A 16095-nucleotide genomic window follows, 5' to 3' on the forward strand; every position below is an offset into this window, starting at 1 on the left:
TTGGGGGCTGGGGTGGAATGTTATGATTTATATCTAGATGGACCCCCAAACCCTCATGTGCTTAAAGAAGATGATCTACTTCCTGTTTTAACTTTAATAAACCAGTATCAAAATACCTTAATTCCAAAATATTTTCCTTAAAGTTATTCATCACATCCATTTTAAGGCAAGAATTGCCTGCTTGTCTTGCCAAAGAATATATAATAGCTAAAATATGGATTTCCATTCTCTGAAATAGGTAGAACTTTTTGTTGGAGCAGTTTGAAAGTTCTTTTTCTTGTTAAATCATATTGTTGCTTTTGAGGGAAAATCTCAAACATTTACTAAACACCTGCCATATGCTTTGAAACTAATTTTACAATGTTTACTAACTTCTGGAAATGAACTTCTGCGCTGACTTATTTATTCAGTTTGAAACAGATGGGTGTCTGAGGGGGAAAATGAAAGAGTTTAAAGAACCTTTCAGCTTTATGAAAGATTCAAAAGCTATCCCTGTTAATACTGAATTTTGACCATGTTGTAGTTCACATATGGAAACCATTTTCAACATTTCTGTTCAAGACAGAAAATTCACACTTCCCTGGAAAGAACTTTTTATGCTATAAACATTGTTCTTTATTTTATCTTTTAATACTTTAATCAATGCTTCTGTTTTGTGATAACTTTTCTTAGAGAGTTTTGAGAAAATCCAATGACTTCATAATTTAAAAACCTATCACCTATACCTCTCCCATCCCCAACAGAAAAGCTTAAATCCTGTTTTCTAAACATTTTCCCATTTTTTAGTTGAAAGAGGCATGTATATTTAAAACCTCATTTCCTTTTCTTCTTCACTGTGAGCCATGTGTATTCCTGTCTCCAGAGAGGGTAATGCATATGTAATCTTATGAAATCAAATGTTGAGGGACATTTTTATTAACGTTTAACATAACATGGTCTACAAATCTTAGATATAGACTGACGCATTTAATAGATACTTGAATCCATGTAACTACTGCCTGGATCCATAAAGATTTTTAATGTATTTTTTCTAGAAATAGGGCTGTCCTTTCCAAACTCCTTATTAGAAACTATTCCTTCTTAAGAGTTTATTCATAGATTGATTTGTGGATTTTCTATAAAATGTGACATTTGTGAATCATGACAACTCTCTTTCCAGTCTTTATACCTTTCATTTCTTTATCTTGTATTTTAGCATCAGATAGGACCTGGGACGTGAGGTTGGGTGAAAGTGATACACATGAACACGTTTGCTGCCTTCCACTGTGGAGGAAGGTTTTCAGCATGTCACCATTCAGTGTCATATTAGCTGTAGGTCTTTTACAGCTATCCTTTACTAGATAAAGGGGGTCCCTTCTACTCTTGGTTTGCTGTAAAAGTCAATTTGCCCCACACTGATAAACAGATTTAATATAATTCCTGTAAAATTCTAGCAAAATATTTTATAGGTAAAGATAAGATTATTCTAAAATTATACGGAAAGGTACAAAAACTAGAATAACCAAAACAGTTTTGAAAACAAAGAAGAAAATGAGAGGAAGCAGTCTACCTGATTCCAAGGCTTCCTGGACAGCTGCGTGATCCGTATGTTTGGTACTGGCAGAAGGACAGACACTTAGATCAATGAACACAATGGTGATCTCAGAAATAGACTTTCACTTCTATTCCCAAATCTTTTTATCTTTTCAGTACTGGGGATCAAACCCAGGGCCTTTCACATGTTAGGCAAGTGCTCTGCCAATGAGCAGCACCTTCAACATCCAAGTCATTTTTGATAAAGGTGCAACGCAATTCAATGCAGAAGAGATAGCTTGTTCAGCATATGGTGACAGGAACAAGTTGATATCCACAGATCAAAGTGTGAACCTTGGACTAAGTCTCATACTTTATAGAAAAATTAGCACATAAGATATCATGAATAGAAAACATAAATCTATAAGACTTGTAGTGGACTGATAACTGGTGGTCAACTTATCACCCCCAGCTGAACTGAGTAACTGGTGCTGGGTGTGGGAGGCCCACCTGAGGACTGTTGCCAGCAGCATAAGAGGCAGACCTGGAGAAGAAGAAGCAGGCTGTTGCGAGCTGAGAGAGGCTGTGGGGAGCTGGCTTTCCTGATGAACTTGGCTGTTTTCATCATCCGAGGAGCTCGGGACCTCGCTGGCACTGAGAATGGCTTCAGTTCACTTTGGAGAGCTCTGGTCCTCACTTTGAGCATCCCTTCCTTCCTGGAGGGGAAGATGGTGCACTGCCGACCTCCAGGAAATGCTTGCTGCGTTGGTTTCCCTGATGGGAACTCGGCCATCCTGATCATCAGAGGAGCTTGGGACCTCACTGTTGCCGAGGATGGCCATGGTACCTTTCTGGGGGAGTTGTGGTTCTTCTGAGCATCACTTCCTGGCTCCAGTACAGATCCCTCAGCCTGCTAGCACAGGTCCTTCATCCTGCTGGCCAGACTTTGTAGATTCCACCACTGACCTTTGGGCCTTCCCAGCAGATCCGTGAAACAGGCCTGCATGAGACGTTGTCATGGGCTCTGGGCCTCCAGTTGGATTTGTGGGAGGCATTGTTATGAGCTCTGGGTATTCAGCTCAACTAATGTAGGACATTGTTGTGGGATCCAGGCCCTCAGCTGGATTCCTTGGTCTTAGTGTGTGGACAGATTTCCTGCACTTTTTTGTATACTGTTCTTTGGGTGACTTATAAATAGTCATATAAAGTATGTGTCCTGTATTATGTTGTTCCCCTTGCAAAATAAGCCCCAAACCAACACAAGACTTAAAAAACAATAGGAGAAAAATCTTTGAAACCTAGGGTTCCACAAAGAGTTCTTAGATTTGGTGCCAAAAGTATAATCTCTGAAAAAAACAAACCCAAATCAATAAGTTGGACTTCATCCAAATTAAAAACTTTTACTTTGCAAAGGATTAAAAGATAGCTCTTGGCCTGGAAGAAAATACTTGCAAATCCCATACCCGACAAAGAATTAATATGCGTGACAGAAATCTCAAAAGTCAACAGTACAAAAACAACTCATTTAGGAAGTGGACAAAAGGCTGCAAAAGCATTTCACCACTTCTCTCACTCTGTGAGATAGAAGTTTGATTCAGGTTAAACATTAATTTGGTGCTTGCAGCTCTGCAAGGTGACAGAAGCCCAAGCACGCTTGGGTTTTTGTTTTTCTAGGGAAGACCACTTCCCCCTAAAGCAGAGATTCCCGAACTTTTTGAAGGTGTCTTCAGACCGCAAAGCAGGAGCTCCCCATTTCGGGAGCACAGGTCCTCCCACAGCAGCCTTTCTTCCCAGGAACACAGGCTCCTGTTCACTTTCGAGTCTGCCTCCCAGCAAAACCAAAAGCGAGGTCCCAGGCCTTGCGCTCTGCTCTGCTGCGGATGCCTGCGCTCACCGTGGCCTTTGGGGGTCCAAGAAGTCCGACTTTTTGGGCTGCACTGAGTGAAGAGCAATTATCTTGGGCTGTGTATAAAATATATAGTATGGTTAATGTGTATAAGTAAAAAAAAGTTCATTTTTCATCTTTTTAAATTTTTTCTCAAAATGTAAAATCTAAAAAATACTAATAACATAAATGTAGTTTTGAACTTTCCAGTAGCTCCATTCTACTACAGCTTCTCTCAAGTGAAATGTCATCAATAGGGTTTTCACATTTAAAACCAAGGGGACTTAAGCATGGTGCACACCTGTAATCCCAGCACCTGGGAGGCTGAGGCAGGAGGAGCGCAAGTTCGATTACAGCCTGGGTTACATAGCAAGTTCAGAGCCAGCCTGGACCAAATGATGAGAACTTGTCTCAGAGACTGCCCCCTGCCCCTAAAAAAGACAACAACAGGGGAAGGGGGACAGAATTAACAGAATTAACTGGTTAAATTACCTTGTGAAATAACACAAACCCAGAGTTAACAATTAAATAAGTTTACATGTCAGTTTAGTGACAGTGGAAGTCAGAAGCCTGTCTTCCCAGGCACACAGTGAGGACGCGCGAGGCTGCGCTCGTGGGGAACCGCTGCGTTTTACACTCCAGGTCACATGAACAGATGTGTTGTTGGGTACCCCTGGGCTCCACGCCCTGTCTGAAGCGACCTTCCGCTGTCACCTCCCAGTCCTCTCAAGCACTGTGCAATCAGCTCTGGAAAAATATCGCTACAAGTGCTGTAGAAATACTAGAAGTTTACCATATCGCCAGCTGTCTAGGGCAGCCCGTGACCACGCGTTGTACATGTGTGCTTTGGGGGTTGTGTTGAGAAAGGAGAGGGGGTTTGTGAAAGCTCGTGCACACGGCCAGGCGCGGGGCAGGTGCATGTGCCTGGAAATGTGAGTGTGCGTGAAGGCTGGATGAAGTCAGCCTCCCCAGGGAAGCCCAGAGTCAAGAGTTCCATTTTTCAGCCAGGTGCGGTGGTGAACGGCTGTAATCCAGCCCCCTGGGTGGCTGAGGCAGGAGGATTTCAAGTTCAAGTGAAACCTGGGCACTTCAGCAACTTAGCAAGACCATCTGAAAAAAAAACAATTCTAAGAAGGGGTAGGGGTATAGCTCAGTGTGAAGGCCCTGGGTTCCATCCCCAGTACTGCAAGAAGAAAACAAAAAACCAAAAAAGTTCCATTCTCCTTTCCCTCCCAAGGAACCTGAGACAGCTGTGGAGGGAACTCCCTCGGAGCCCGGGGGAGCCACACCTTGCCCCCGCAGGATGCCTCCGAGGTCGGCGCATCTGTCCTGTCCCAGCTCAGCAGAGGCTGCAGGCTCTCATCCGTGTGACCATGCGACCCCCAGTGGAAATAAGCCAGCCCAGCGCCAAGCTCCGAGCTGGGGGACACTCTGTCTGTCCCACTCCCGGGGAACTGGGCCTTGTACTTAACTGCAGCAAGCAACAAGCCAGGATCCCTCTGAGAAATCTCTCCCACCTCCGATAGCAGCCAGCCGGCGCTGGGGGAGGGCTGGGCAAGGTGTCAGGCCCAGTGTGCGTAGGGGATGGAGGGCTGGAAGAGGGCACGCTGGAACCGGAAGGGGACAGTCAGGAAGAGGACAGCGTGCCCAGGGGGAGCCGCCAGCCCTGTCCCCAGAGTCAGGGCCAAGAGTCCTACTATGCTGTGTCAGGAGAGCAGGGTGGAGGAGGAGTGGTCCCAGCCAGCAGCGTGGTCCTGCAGGAAAGGGTGGAGAGCAGCTCTGAGCGGGTCGGTGACCTCGCTGTGGTCTGCGCTGGGAGTCACCGGGACGGGCTCGGAGGGGCTGGAGCCCATGGGGGAGAACCGCAGGAGGCTGGGAAGCTTCCAGCCTCAGAGCCCTGCTGGGCTTGATCCCAAACAGCCCCCAGCTTCCTGGTGCCCTGCACAGAGTCCCCCGGCACGGACGGAGCTCCGGGGGAGGCCGCCTCCAGGTGGCTTTCCAGCCTCGGGTCCTGCCTGGGATCCCCTGGAGGACCTGAAACTCACGTTATGGGCTCTGTTTCTCAGGAGAGGGTGCTGGCCTTGATCACAGTCTCAAGGGGGTCCCCACACCCTGAGAGACGAGCCACAGTCTTAGGGGATCTATGCAGCTAGCTCAAGCTGAGGCACGAGTGTGCCACCTTGCTCCCCGCTCTGCGCAGGACAGGCCTGGGCCAGGCGTCCCCGCGGCCGGGCGGGCTGTGAGAGGCGCAGAGGTCCTGTGTCAGGCTGGAGCAGCTCCCACCCACTCAGCTTCTCAGCTGCTGTGCCAGGTCTCAAGGCTCAGACCTTGGGCGCTGATAGAGCCCTCCCCGCCTCGCCAGAGTCAACAGGGCCGTGGGCCTCGGTGCCTCTTTATCGCCACAGTGAACAGGTATATTCGGCCTTCGTTTTGACAGGTCCTTGGGCACTTCCCCGCACCTTCTCTCCTCCCACAGACCACAGTGCTGAGGTCAAGGGCAGAACCGCCGTCGCTGTTGGGCCTGCGGTGCGGCAGCACATGACAGCAGGCAGCATATGAAGGAGCAGGGCTGCTCACCTCCATGCGGCCAGGAAGCAGACAGAGAGGCAAAGAGTTGTGCCCAATGTCCCCTAAAGCCTAGTCATCCATCCCCACCTGTCCTCAGCCGTCTAAGCAGGGGCCACCCATCCCACCCTGACTCTGGGTCTCGTTTCCCAAGAACAACAAGCAGGGCCTCCCGCTCCCCACTGTGAGGTGTGTGTGTGAGAGAGAGAGACAGAGACAGAGACAGACAGAAAAAGAGAGAGAAGGAAGAGAAAGAGAAGGAGGAGGAGGAGGAAGGGAAGGCAGAAAGGAGGGGAGCAAATGTAACAAAGATTTTGCAAAGAGCTTCAAATGCTTTATTTAGGAGCAGATGCAGTGTGAAGGCCAACATTTTATCCCCAGCAAGCCAGAGGCCTGGTCAAGGCAGAGCTGCTCCCTGGTGGGGAAACTTCTACAACAAGGACTTGGTCACACTTCCCAGGCAGGGCCCCACATCTGGGATGCGGTTTCCAGGAGACCCGGAGAGCCCGGAAGTCGGCAAGGTGGCTGAAGCACGGGTGTGAGGCGGGACTGCTCCCTGCTGCCTCCTTGCATCGTGAGCGAGGTTTCCTCAGTCTCAGTTCAGTGAGAACCAGGTGGAGGGCCGAGCTCCGTGTCTGCTCAGTGGTGCTAGGACAGAGGCAGCACTCCGGGTGAGGGGGCTTCTGGGTGAGGCAGGCTCTACAGGAGGTAGACATGGGGCCCCCTACAGTCCCCACCTGTAGTGGACCTACCCTTGAAGTAGGGAACCCTGTGTTCTCTTGTTTGCATTCATAGAGCGTCTTCCCCTTCCTGCCTTGCTACCCACAGTGAACTCTTCTGAGCAGCAGCCTTGGCTTAGGCACCCCGCACCCCACCCAGGCCTGTTAGAAAGGCACCCTAGACCCGTCGTGGCGCAGACCCAAGCTTGCTGGAAAACTATGGGCACAGGAAAGCTGCTGTATGACCTGTGAGAGCTGTAGGAATCTAAGCAGGATCACTTGGGTCAGGTACTAACCAAAAACAAAATAAACAAAGTCAGGAGGCTGTGGAGGAGGAGCCCTCGTGTGTGTGTGCCTGAGGACGAGAGCTTCGGCCAAGAGTCCACAGCCTTGCCAGGCGAGCCTCCTGCAGAGCCCCCTCCAATAACTCTGCTCTTCGATGGCACCGCCCTTGTTATGCTCCTGAGCACCCTTGCCATTGATCCTTGTGGCCAAAGACTGTTGTTTCAAAATCACTGATGCAACCCTGCTCATTTTGCCTTTGTAAGTTTCTGTCACCTTGTCCCCTCCGAGCACTCTCACGTTTCCATGACGGGCACGTTCTGCACCACTGCTCTCCCGCTTACTCTTGAATCCACAGCACTTTAGGGATGTTCTCCGATTGTTATTGACAGGGTCTCGCTATGTGTCAGGCGGGCCTTGGCCTCACTGCGAAGGATTAAACAGACCACTGTGTGGGAGTGCCTGGCACGTGGCCAGCTCTGGGAGACCAGAGTCTCTGTCTGGATCTTCTTTTCTGCAGGTTCTCTGGGACTGGGCTGAGGGTGGGACCTTTTAGAAGCTTCCAGGTAGCTCTGAGGCAAGCCCACTGCTGTTTGCCGTTTCCAGCACCTGACCCCTGGGATTGTACCCAGAGGACACCCTCTCGCACCACCGAGACTGAAGACTGGAGGGGAAGCTGAGCAATGGGAAAGGGACGTGGCTGGCGGGAGCCTCACCCCGGCCCCCAGAAACTGACAGGGTTGAGGCTGGGAGGCTGGGCAGCTGGAGCCCACGGGCTCACAGAAAGAAACAGGAAGTGAGAGGAGGAGACAGCGGTGTCTGAGCCACAATTTTAGGAGCGTGGCTGGGCGAGGAAAAGATTTGAGACAGAGAATGAAAAGGATTGTTAAGGAAGGGGGAACAGACTCAGGACAAAGGGTGATAAAAAATGCAATAAGCGCTTAAATATAAAAATGTATTACACTAAAAGACACATTGTCATCAATCCCCTTCAGATCCTCCTCCTCACTTAGAACACACTGGTTCCATCCTTCGTTCTTGCCCCTTCCTGAAGCAGCTCTGGAAGTCCTTTTATGTGATCGATACACGGTGAATGCCGCTGCCATCCAATGGCAAGGCAGGCTGGTGAAAACGTCACACTGGGCCCTCATCCGCCTCATTCACCGGCTCTGGGACTGTGTGACTTCTGACTAGTCCCCAGAGTCAAACTAAGCATGAAAGGTAAGCGTTTGAATTGATTTGAAGCAGCCATGACAGGGCAACTAAAGACACTGGAGAAAGAAGACTTCCAGAACTGCTTCAGAAACGGACAAGGATGAGGGCATAAACGCGTTTGAAGAGAGAAGGGGGGTTTTGAAGGGTGCTAAAGAAACAGCATTGTGTCTTTTACTGTAATGAATTTTTTTTTTAAATTGCAACATTCACAGGAGTTTTTGCTCACACCTCACATTACGGGGGAATAACTTGCATTTTACACAGCACCTCCCATTTTTCCCCCATAGGTTTGCTTTTTTTTGTTGTTGTTTTTGGACACTGTAGTCTTTATTTTTTAGTTACTTTTTGAAACTATAGTCTTGCTCTTTTTTGTTTTAGTTTTTTTAAACTATGTAATACATACATCATACATATGGAATGTGGATACACCAAAAATGCACAACTTAGTGAGTGCAGAAATGTACAGCTTAAAACTGTGGAGCTCCATACTCATGGTTCTGCACCCTCATGTTTAGTCATCCGTGGATCCAAAGCTTAGGGAAAGAGCTTGCATCTGCACTGAACAGGACAAATGTTTTCTTGTGGTTATTCTCTGAACATATTGTGTAATGACTATTAACACTGTATAGTGCTTAGTCACCTACAGGTGATTTATAGCATGCCCAGGATGGATGCAGGTTGTAAGTACATCCTGTGCCACGTTATATAAGAGAGCGGCTGTCTGAAGATGCTGGTGTCCATGGGGTGTCTTGGTGCCAACCTCCCATGGAACAGAGGGACAGGTGTCATGAAACCAAGTCCTCAGCACTAAGCAGCTAAGCAGCAGAAGCTCGCAGGGTGGGCTGGGGGTGGGCAATGCTGGCAGCAGAGAGCAGGACAGGGCTGGAGGGTCTGGTGGGCTCGGGGCCAGTGGGAGGAGAGACGGAGCAGTCACTCGGGCATGAAGAAGGCTGCGCCTCTCCTTTGTGGCCTCTCACATCTCTGGACCGTGCCCAGCGTGGCCCGTGGTCAGTCCAGACTGGGGGACATGCCTGCTTTTCTTGTCAGACGGGGACCTGGCAGGCAGGTCAAGCACTGCCGCTGGCACTGGACAGCCCAGTGGAGAGAGAGGGAGCGAGAACCATCCTGGAGGGCCAGCTCCCTGGGCCAGCTCAGTGGCCAACTCCACAGCTCCCTGCCACCCAGCCCAGCGGCCAGGGCAAATGCTTGATTGGCTTGGCTTGAGTGCCTGCTGGCTTTCAATTGATAAGACAGAAAACAAGTCCCTGGTTGGTGACAGGTCAAGGCAACCCCCGTGCAAGAGCTGGGGTCACATGGCCATTATGCAAGCCTCAAAACGGGGAGTTTTTGATTTTCCATAAGCAGCTGGGAATTTCTGCTACCTGTTTATACAGAACTAGAACTTCTAAGGCAGGGGACCATGACAAATATCACGTCCACCCTGGCCTTCCATCTGCCCAGTTCCCACACCTCCCAGGGTCAACTTTATTCTTAGGTTTGTATGCATCTTTCCAGAGCGTTGCAAATGTACACCTGTCTTGGTTACTTTTCTCTCGCTGCTGGGACAAAATACCTGATGCCCAAAATTAAGGAAGAAAAGGTTTATTTCGCTTACAGTTTGTGGAGGTTTCAGTCCGTACTTGGCAGGTTATAAGGCAGACTGGCACATGGCAGAGGGCTACAGCTCATGGCGGCAGAACACAGCAAAGCAACAACCCCACACCAGAGAGGAATGGGGGAGGAATGGCCTCAAGCACCCTTTTCCTCTCCCTTACATATGCAAACTATCCACCCCAGGGCGGGTGCAGCTCTCACACCCATAATCAATCAAACTTTAAAAGCCTGCCCCATGGCCGCATGAAGCTTTGGGGGGACACACAGACACAAACCATAACAACACCCAAGCTTCCAAATCAAGCACTGGAGTCCCCTCTGTTTATGTCAGATTAATGTATTCTACAACCTGGCATACCTTGCTTTTCCTCCATTTTTTACTGTGACAAAATACCCATAACAGTAACGTAGCATCTGCACGTTTCTAAGCACACGCTCAGTGCGCTGTGTGCACTTGCACTGTTGTGCAGCCGTCACCACCGCCCGTCAGAATCTTCTCATCTCTCAGCCCTGACAGCGGCACTGCACCCTGCGCCCCCTCCACGTCTGTCTGTGAACTTGATTCTCCAGGTGCCTAAGTGCGGTCACACACTGTCTCCACATGACTGTTTCCTATTAAGCTCAAGAAAACATTTTACTTATAATCCCAGCACTTGGGAGGCTGAGGCAGGAGGAGTGCCCCAAGTTCGTGGCCAGCCTGGGCTATCTAGTGAGTTCAAGTCCAGCCTGAGTTGCATAGCAAGACTTTGTCTCAAAAAAACAAACAAGAGAAACAAAGAAACAAAACTTTTCAAAATAAAAACCCTTATTAAACCAGACATGGTGGCCCACGCCTATAATCCCAGCACTTGGGAGACTGAGGCAGAATGATCACTGTGAGTTTGAGGCCAGCCTGGGCTACATAGTCAGTTCAAAGCCAGCCTGGGCTACATAGGGAGACCCTGTATCCATAGTGAATAAACAAATAAATGCAAGCCTTTGTGTGAACGGATACTCAGCCCGGTAGTGGCCTCTCCTGCAGACCTTGCTGGTGGCGGGGTGCTCTGTGGGGTCTGGCAGGGGCAGGTATGGCACAGGCGTGCAGGCTGTCCACAAGACAGAGCCACAGGAGACAGGAGAGCGAGTCTGAGAGGCCTCTTCCCCTAAAGCAACAGCAGGGGAGGTCGGGAAGGCCAGAAGGGCTGCGGTGTTTCTGCGCAGGAAAAGGCGTCGCAGGAGCTGACTGCCTCGTGCGAGTGGAGTCTTTCTGTGTTGGATGCGCAGGAGGAAGGCGGAGGTGGACATGAACCCAGATGACCAGGAGCCAATGAAGAGCCGGGACGTGAAGAGAGAGCACTGTCCCTCCTGCGCGGGGTGCCAGGCCTCGGCTGCAGACGCCCAAGGCCAGGCCAGCCAGGGGGACGCCAGCGTGCGGTGAGACCGGGAGATGCTGGGTGCTGATTGGCAGGAACTTGCCACGGCAAGCAGCAAGGGTGTCCTGCCTCGCTGTTCCTGGGGGAAGTGTCTTCATCCATCTCGAACTGTAGCTTTGAAAAATTAAAAGGAAAGCATCTAATTTTAAAATGTATCACAGTTTTCAGGCTGATAATGACCATTTTATCTTCTTTATAAAGGACTGGCGCCAGGGGAAAGGTCAATGTGAGCAGCAGAACAGCTGGCACAAGTGACAGCCAAGTGTGCTCTGTGTCCTCCGCTGCCCGGAGGGTCACCTGGCTGCCCGGGGTTGGCATATAGTCTACGTCCATAGAATTAGGTTGGGCTGTGACGCAGCGCTCCAGCTGGAGGTTTTGGGTTTTGAGTGATGGAAAACAACATCCAAATTTAGAATATCTCCTCAGACCCGGCAGATGCTGACAATCACAAACACCAATAAAATCAACAAACGCCACAGGCTTTGCTGAACTGTTTGACAGAATGCCCTATAAATAGGTTCCTTGTTTGTCCAGCAGGGGGCAGCTTGGGCTTTCCTCAGCACAGCTGATCTGAGGGGCAACTGTCTAAAAATCCCCTTGCCTTTACTGGGAAGAAAGTCACAGACTCGATTTCTCAGACCGCCTCTGTGTGGTTGGGGCAGGGAGGGTGTGCAGGGGGAAAGCAGAGGAAGTCAGGAGACCCTCGGCTCACCTCCAGCACTGGGGTCGCTCAGCTCCTGGACCCTTTTGTGACAGGAAGAACTCACGCCCCGACTGCTTCCGCGCTCTGGTGCTGAGAGCAGGCATTGCTGCACTGGTGTGTCCCGCCTCAGTTTGGGGTCAATGCAGTTGTGCCTCTCTTAATATTTTGTATGATATAATTCTTTCTGTCTTTTCTTGAGACAGGGTCTTGTTATGTAGTTCAGGCTGGTCTGGACTCACTATGTAGACCAGGCTGGCCTCAAACTCACAGCAATCCTCCTGTCTCAGCCTCATCTGAATCCTGGGATTAGAGGCGTGCGCTGCCACACCCAACCTGTATGATATAATTCCAAGCCCCATTTCATCACGGCAAGCCTGTCTTTCTCCCTTTTTCACCCCAGCCTGCTCCCTGTGGCTTGGCTTTGCCCCAGAAGTGGAGGATGTCACCCCCTCTGTGGCCTGGCGCCTGGTGTTGCAGCACCTGTGAGGGGCCCATCTGTACCCTGCAGTCCTGCTGTCTGGGGTCACACTCAGCAGGAAGCTGGGGTTCCAGCACTTAGAGAAGCTTAAGTAACTTCAGGTTTAGCAGGAGCCAAGCTCCTCCCTTCCAGAAGGCTTCTCGGTCCTACTGCAACTCAGTTCCCACCCCAGCACCCCTGGGAGACTGGGAAGGCGTCTCTCCTGAGGGCCTGCCTCAGCCACCTCCATCCTACTCACCTTTCACCCACAGCCCAGAAAAGCAGCCCCCGGGTGGGCTTTTTGTTTTTGTTTTTCTGTCTGTTAGAAATAGAAGCGGCTGAAATATTCTTAAACGGAAACTTCTTTTGCCCTGTAATCCCAGCACTTGGGAGGCTGAGGCAGGAGGATCACTGTGAGTTTGAGGCCAGCACTTAGGAGGCTGAGGCAGGAGGATCACTGTGAGTTTGAGTTTGAGGTGCATAGTGAAACCCTGTCTCAAAAAGACATGAAAGAAAGAAAGAGAAAGAAGAAAGAAAGAAAGAAAGAAAGAAAGAAAGAAAGAAAGAAAGAAAGGAAGAAAGAGAGAAAGATCGTCTCTTGCCTAAAAAGAAACCATGCTCTGGCTCCTGGGGCACCTGTGACACCTTTTAAAACGATGTCTTCAGCTCTGTCTTTCCTGATGTTCATGGGCAGAGCAGAGGCAGCTTGGCAGAGCAGGAGGCAGAGGACAGGAGGAGAAGGACAGGGGACAGCCTCGAGCGTGCGCGTCTGGCCTCAAGGGACAGCCCCGTGGGAAGCTGGGCAGGCAGGCAGATGTGCAGCTGGTGAGGGGTGAGGTCGCCGGAGCAGCAGCCTCAAGCTCAGAAGCTGTGACTCAGGCCCCTGCTCTTACAACTGGTTGGGACATTTTTTAAAGACGGCAGTTCAGGAGGGAAAACTACTTCATAGTCTCAGATTTGGGGCGAGCTCCCAGTTCACAAGATGTTCCCGGCCCTGATGTTTCCACGTCTGCTCACGGCTCCTCTGTTTCTCGGCCGCCCATCTCTCCCCCCGCACCAGCCCCGCTTTTCTCCTCTCTCCCCACCTGTGATTCCTGAGCTTCTGACCCGGGCTGCACTGTGGGCTGCATTGAGGGCCTTGGGCTCCGGGCAGACTGGCAGCAATGCCATGCCCGTCCCCAGAACACTGGAGAGCGGCTACCCACCTCCGTGCCCACGGAGAGTGTGCCCGGCCACGTCTCAGGAGAAAGCAGCCTCCTCCCTATCCCACCGGCACAGCGCAAGGCCACAGCGCGTGGAATCCAGCAGGGGTCGCTGCAGACAAGGGCTGGCCTCTCGACTGGTTGATTTTGCCTCCATGGGTGAAAGGTTTGTGCGCCCCCTACATTCACACATCATATCATGTATTCCTGTGCCACAGGTATGTGCACTTAAAGCATATTAAAAGTAGAAAGGAAAAAGCTAAAAATACCACCAAAGTGATCACCTTTTCTTCTCACACCTAACTACATCCTCCTGTCACCTGCCAGGTGCTGACACCCCGCGTCAGATCTGCTGGCCCGGGTGGCACTAGGGTGCAGGTTGGCTGCAGACACCCGGGAAGGACGATGTGGTGGTTACGAGGTGCCCGCTCCCGCTCTCCTCCGCCGGGGGGCTGGGTGGTGTGTGCGTCCCACCCTTGGGGGTCAGGGTTACCGCGGACTGGTTGTGGTGAGAGCAGGGCGAGCGGAAGTGACCCAGGTGCTTCCAAGTGCATGTTTGAAGGGCCGGGTGTGGGAGGGCAGGGAGTGGGGACACAGAGGAAGAGCGAGGGGCTAGTTTGCAGGGGCAACACAAACGCCAGACCGGGTGGCTTCAGTGGCAGTTGACATCGCTGTGACTCTGGAAGCCGCAAGTCCTGGGCGGGGTGGAGCTGTCTGCCATGAGGCCTCTCCCTGTGGCCACATACGGTGCCCCTCTGTGCGTGCCCGTGTCCCAACCTCCTTTTCCTGGAGGGACACCGGTCAGATCTGCTGAGGGCCCCACTGCCCCGCCTGGCCTCAGGGTCACTGCGTGCCCCTGCAAAGGCCCCATCACCACCCTCTCAGGATCAGAGCCGCAGCTGGGTCTGTGGACGGAGAGGGCGTCACCCTGGAAGTGGCTTCTCCACCCCCGTGCGGGTCACCTTCTTCCCTTCCGCTCTGGCTCCGTTCCTCCAGGCTCTGACTCCGCGTCCCCTGTGGCCTGAGGCCTCCAGCCCCTGCGCTCCGCCCCAGCCCCACCGCTCCCTGTCCTCTTTCCCCTCTCCATCCTCTAGCCTGGCTCCCTAGTCCAGCGCCACGCTGGCTGCAGTGCAAGGTACTTAGCCATCCTGTCCTCCACAGAACGCCCTGGCAAACCCACTGTCCTGCTACCGGCCAGGTCGTCTCTGCGTGGAAACAACCGGACTGCTGGGTGACATCAGGCAGCTGTGCTCACGGGCTCCGCCTCCATTTGTGACAGCAGGCCCCAAATGGGTAGCCAACGCCACCAGACAACTCCGCTCCACTTCGAGGAATTGTTCTATACGCCTTTTCCTCTCAAATTCCCAACTCCCCACCCCGCCAGCTCATGTTCCTGTTTCTCAGAGAAAACAGCAGCAATGCCCTGGGCTCATCTTCTTCCCAGTGCCCATGACACTGGCCCACACATCTGTGGCTGCACCTTTGCTTCTTGCTGTGAAAAATATGGTGAATGCTTAAAAAAAAAAAAAAATTAGAATAAAAGGCACATTGCCATAGTCCCCCGTCAAAATCCCCCTAGCTTAAACGCACTTATCCCACTGTTCTTGCCACTTTCTGAAGCAGCTCTGGAAGTGCTCTTTCATGAGGGTCTTTAGTTGGGTTGTGCTGGCTGCCTCCATGCCCTGAATCAATTCAAAACATTTACCTTTCATGGTCATTTTGACTTTGGACAAGAGCCAGAAGTCTCAAGGTACCAGATCCTGTGAGTAAGGTGGGTGAGGACATACCATCAGGTTTTTACCAGACAGAAATTGCCATAAACATTTCATCAATGAAGAGCGATCAAAAGATATCGTAAATATTTGAATTTAAAAACGTGTTACAGTAAAAGACACATTGACTAATCATCTCCAGATACTCAAAATACTGCCCTTCCCTTTGAACATGTGTATCCCGTAGTTCTTGGCAATGTGTTTCTCACTATAAGTTTCTTGACTCAGGTCCCTCCTCAGCTCACCTTTCTCCTTCCCTCTAGAGCAAGGTAAGATGACACAGAAGCCTTTACTGGCTGTCTGTACTTATTTTTTCACCTCCCATTTTCTGTAAGAGGTGTGTAAGAGGCTGACTGTATTAAAGCCACAGTCTTTTCAGAGCATGGTAGCATTGTCTCTTGTGGCAAAGGCTACTGGAGGAATGGGCTGACCTGGGTCTGGCTCTGGTCAAATGCAGGAGTAATGGCTGTGTCTCTTAATTCCATATCCTGAGCTCACAGGGTGCTCCCTGTGGGATTTGATGGTCTATCGCCAAGCAGTCTTGCTTAGGGGAAGACAGGTAAAATAGTGATGCTGGTCTTTTCCTCCCACCCGTAGCTTTATCTGAGTGCTCTAATCATTCATCCATTTATTGATCTGTCCATCATTCAGCCATTGATCCATCATCCAGCCATTTACCCATCCATCCACCCATCAAGCCATTGATTCACTCGTTCATCCATCCATCCATCCATCCATCCATCCATCCATCCATCCA

The sequence above is a fragment of the Chinchilla lanigera genome, unplaced genomic scaffold, assembly GCF_000276665.1.
Source record: "Chinchilla lanigera isolate Chin_1 unplaced genomic scaffold, ChiLan1.0 scaffold00002, whole genome shotgun sequence".
Lineage (NCBI taxonomy): Eukaryota > Metazoa > Chordata > Mammalia > Rodentia > Chinchillidae > Chinchilla > Chinchilla lanigera.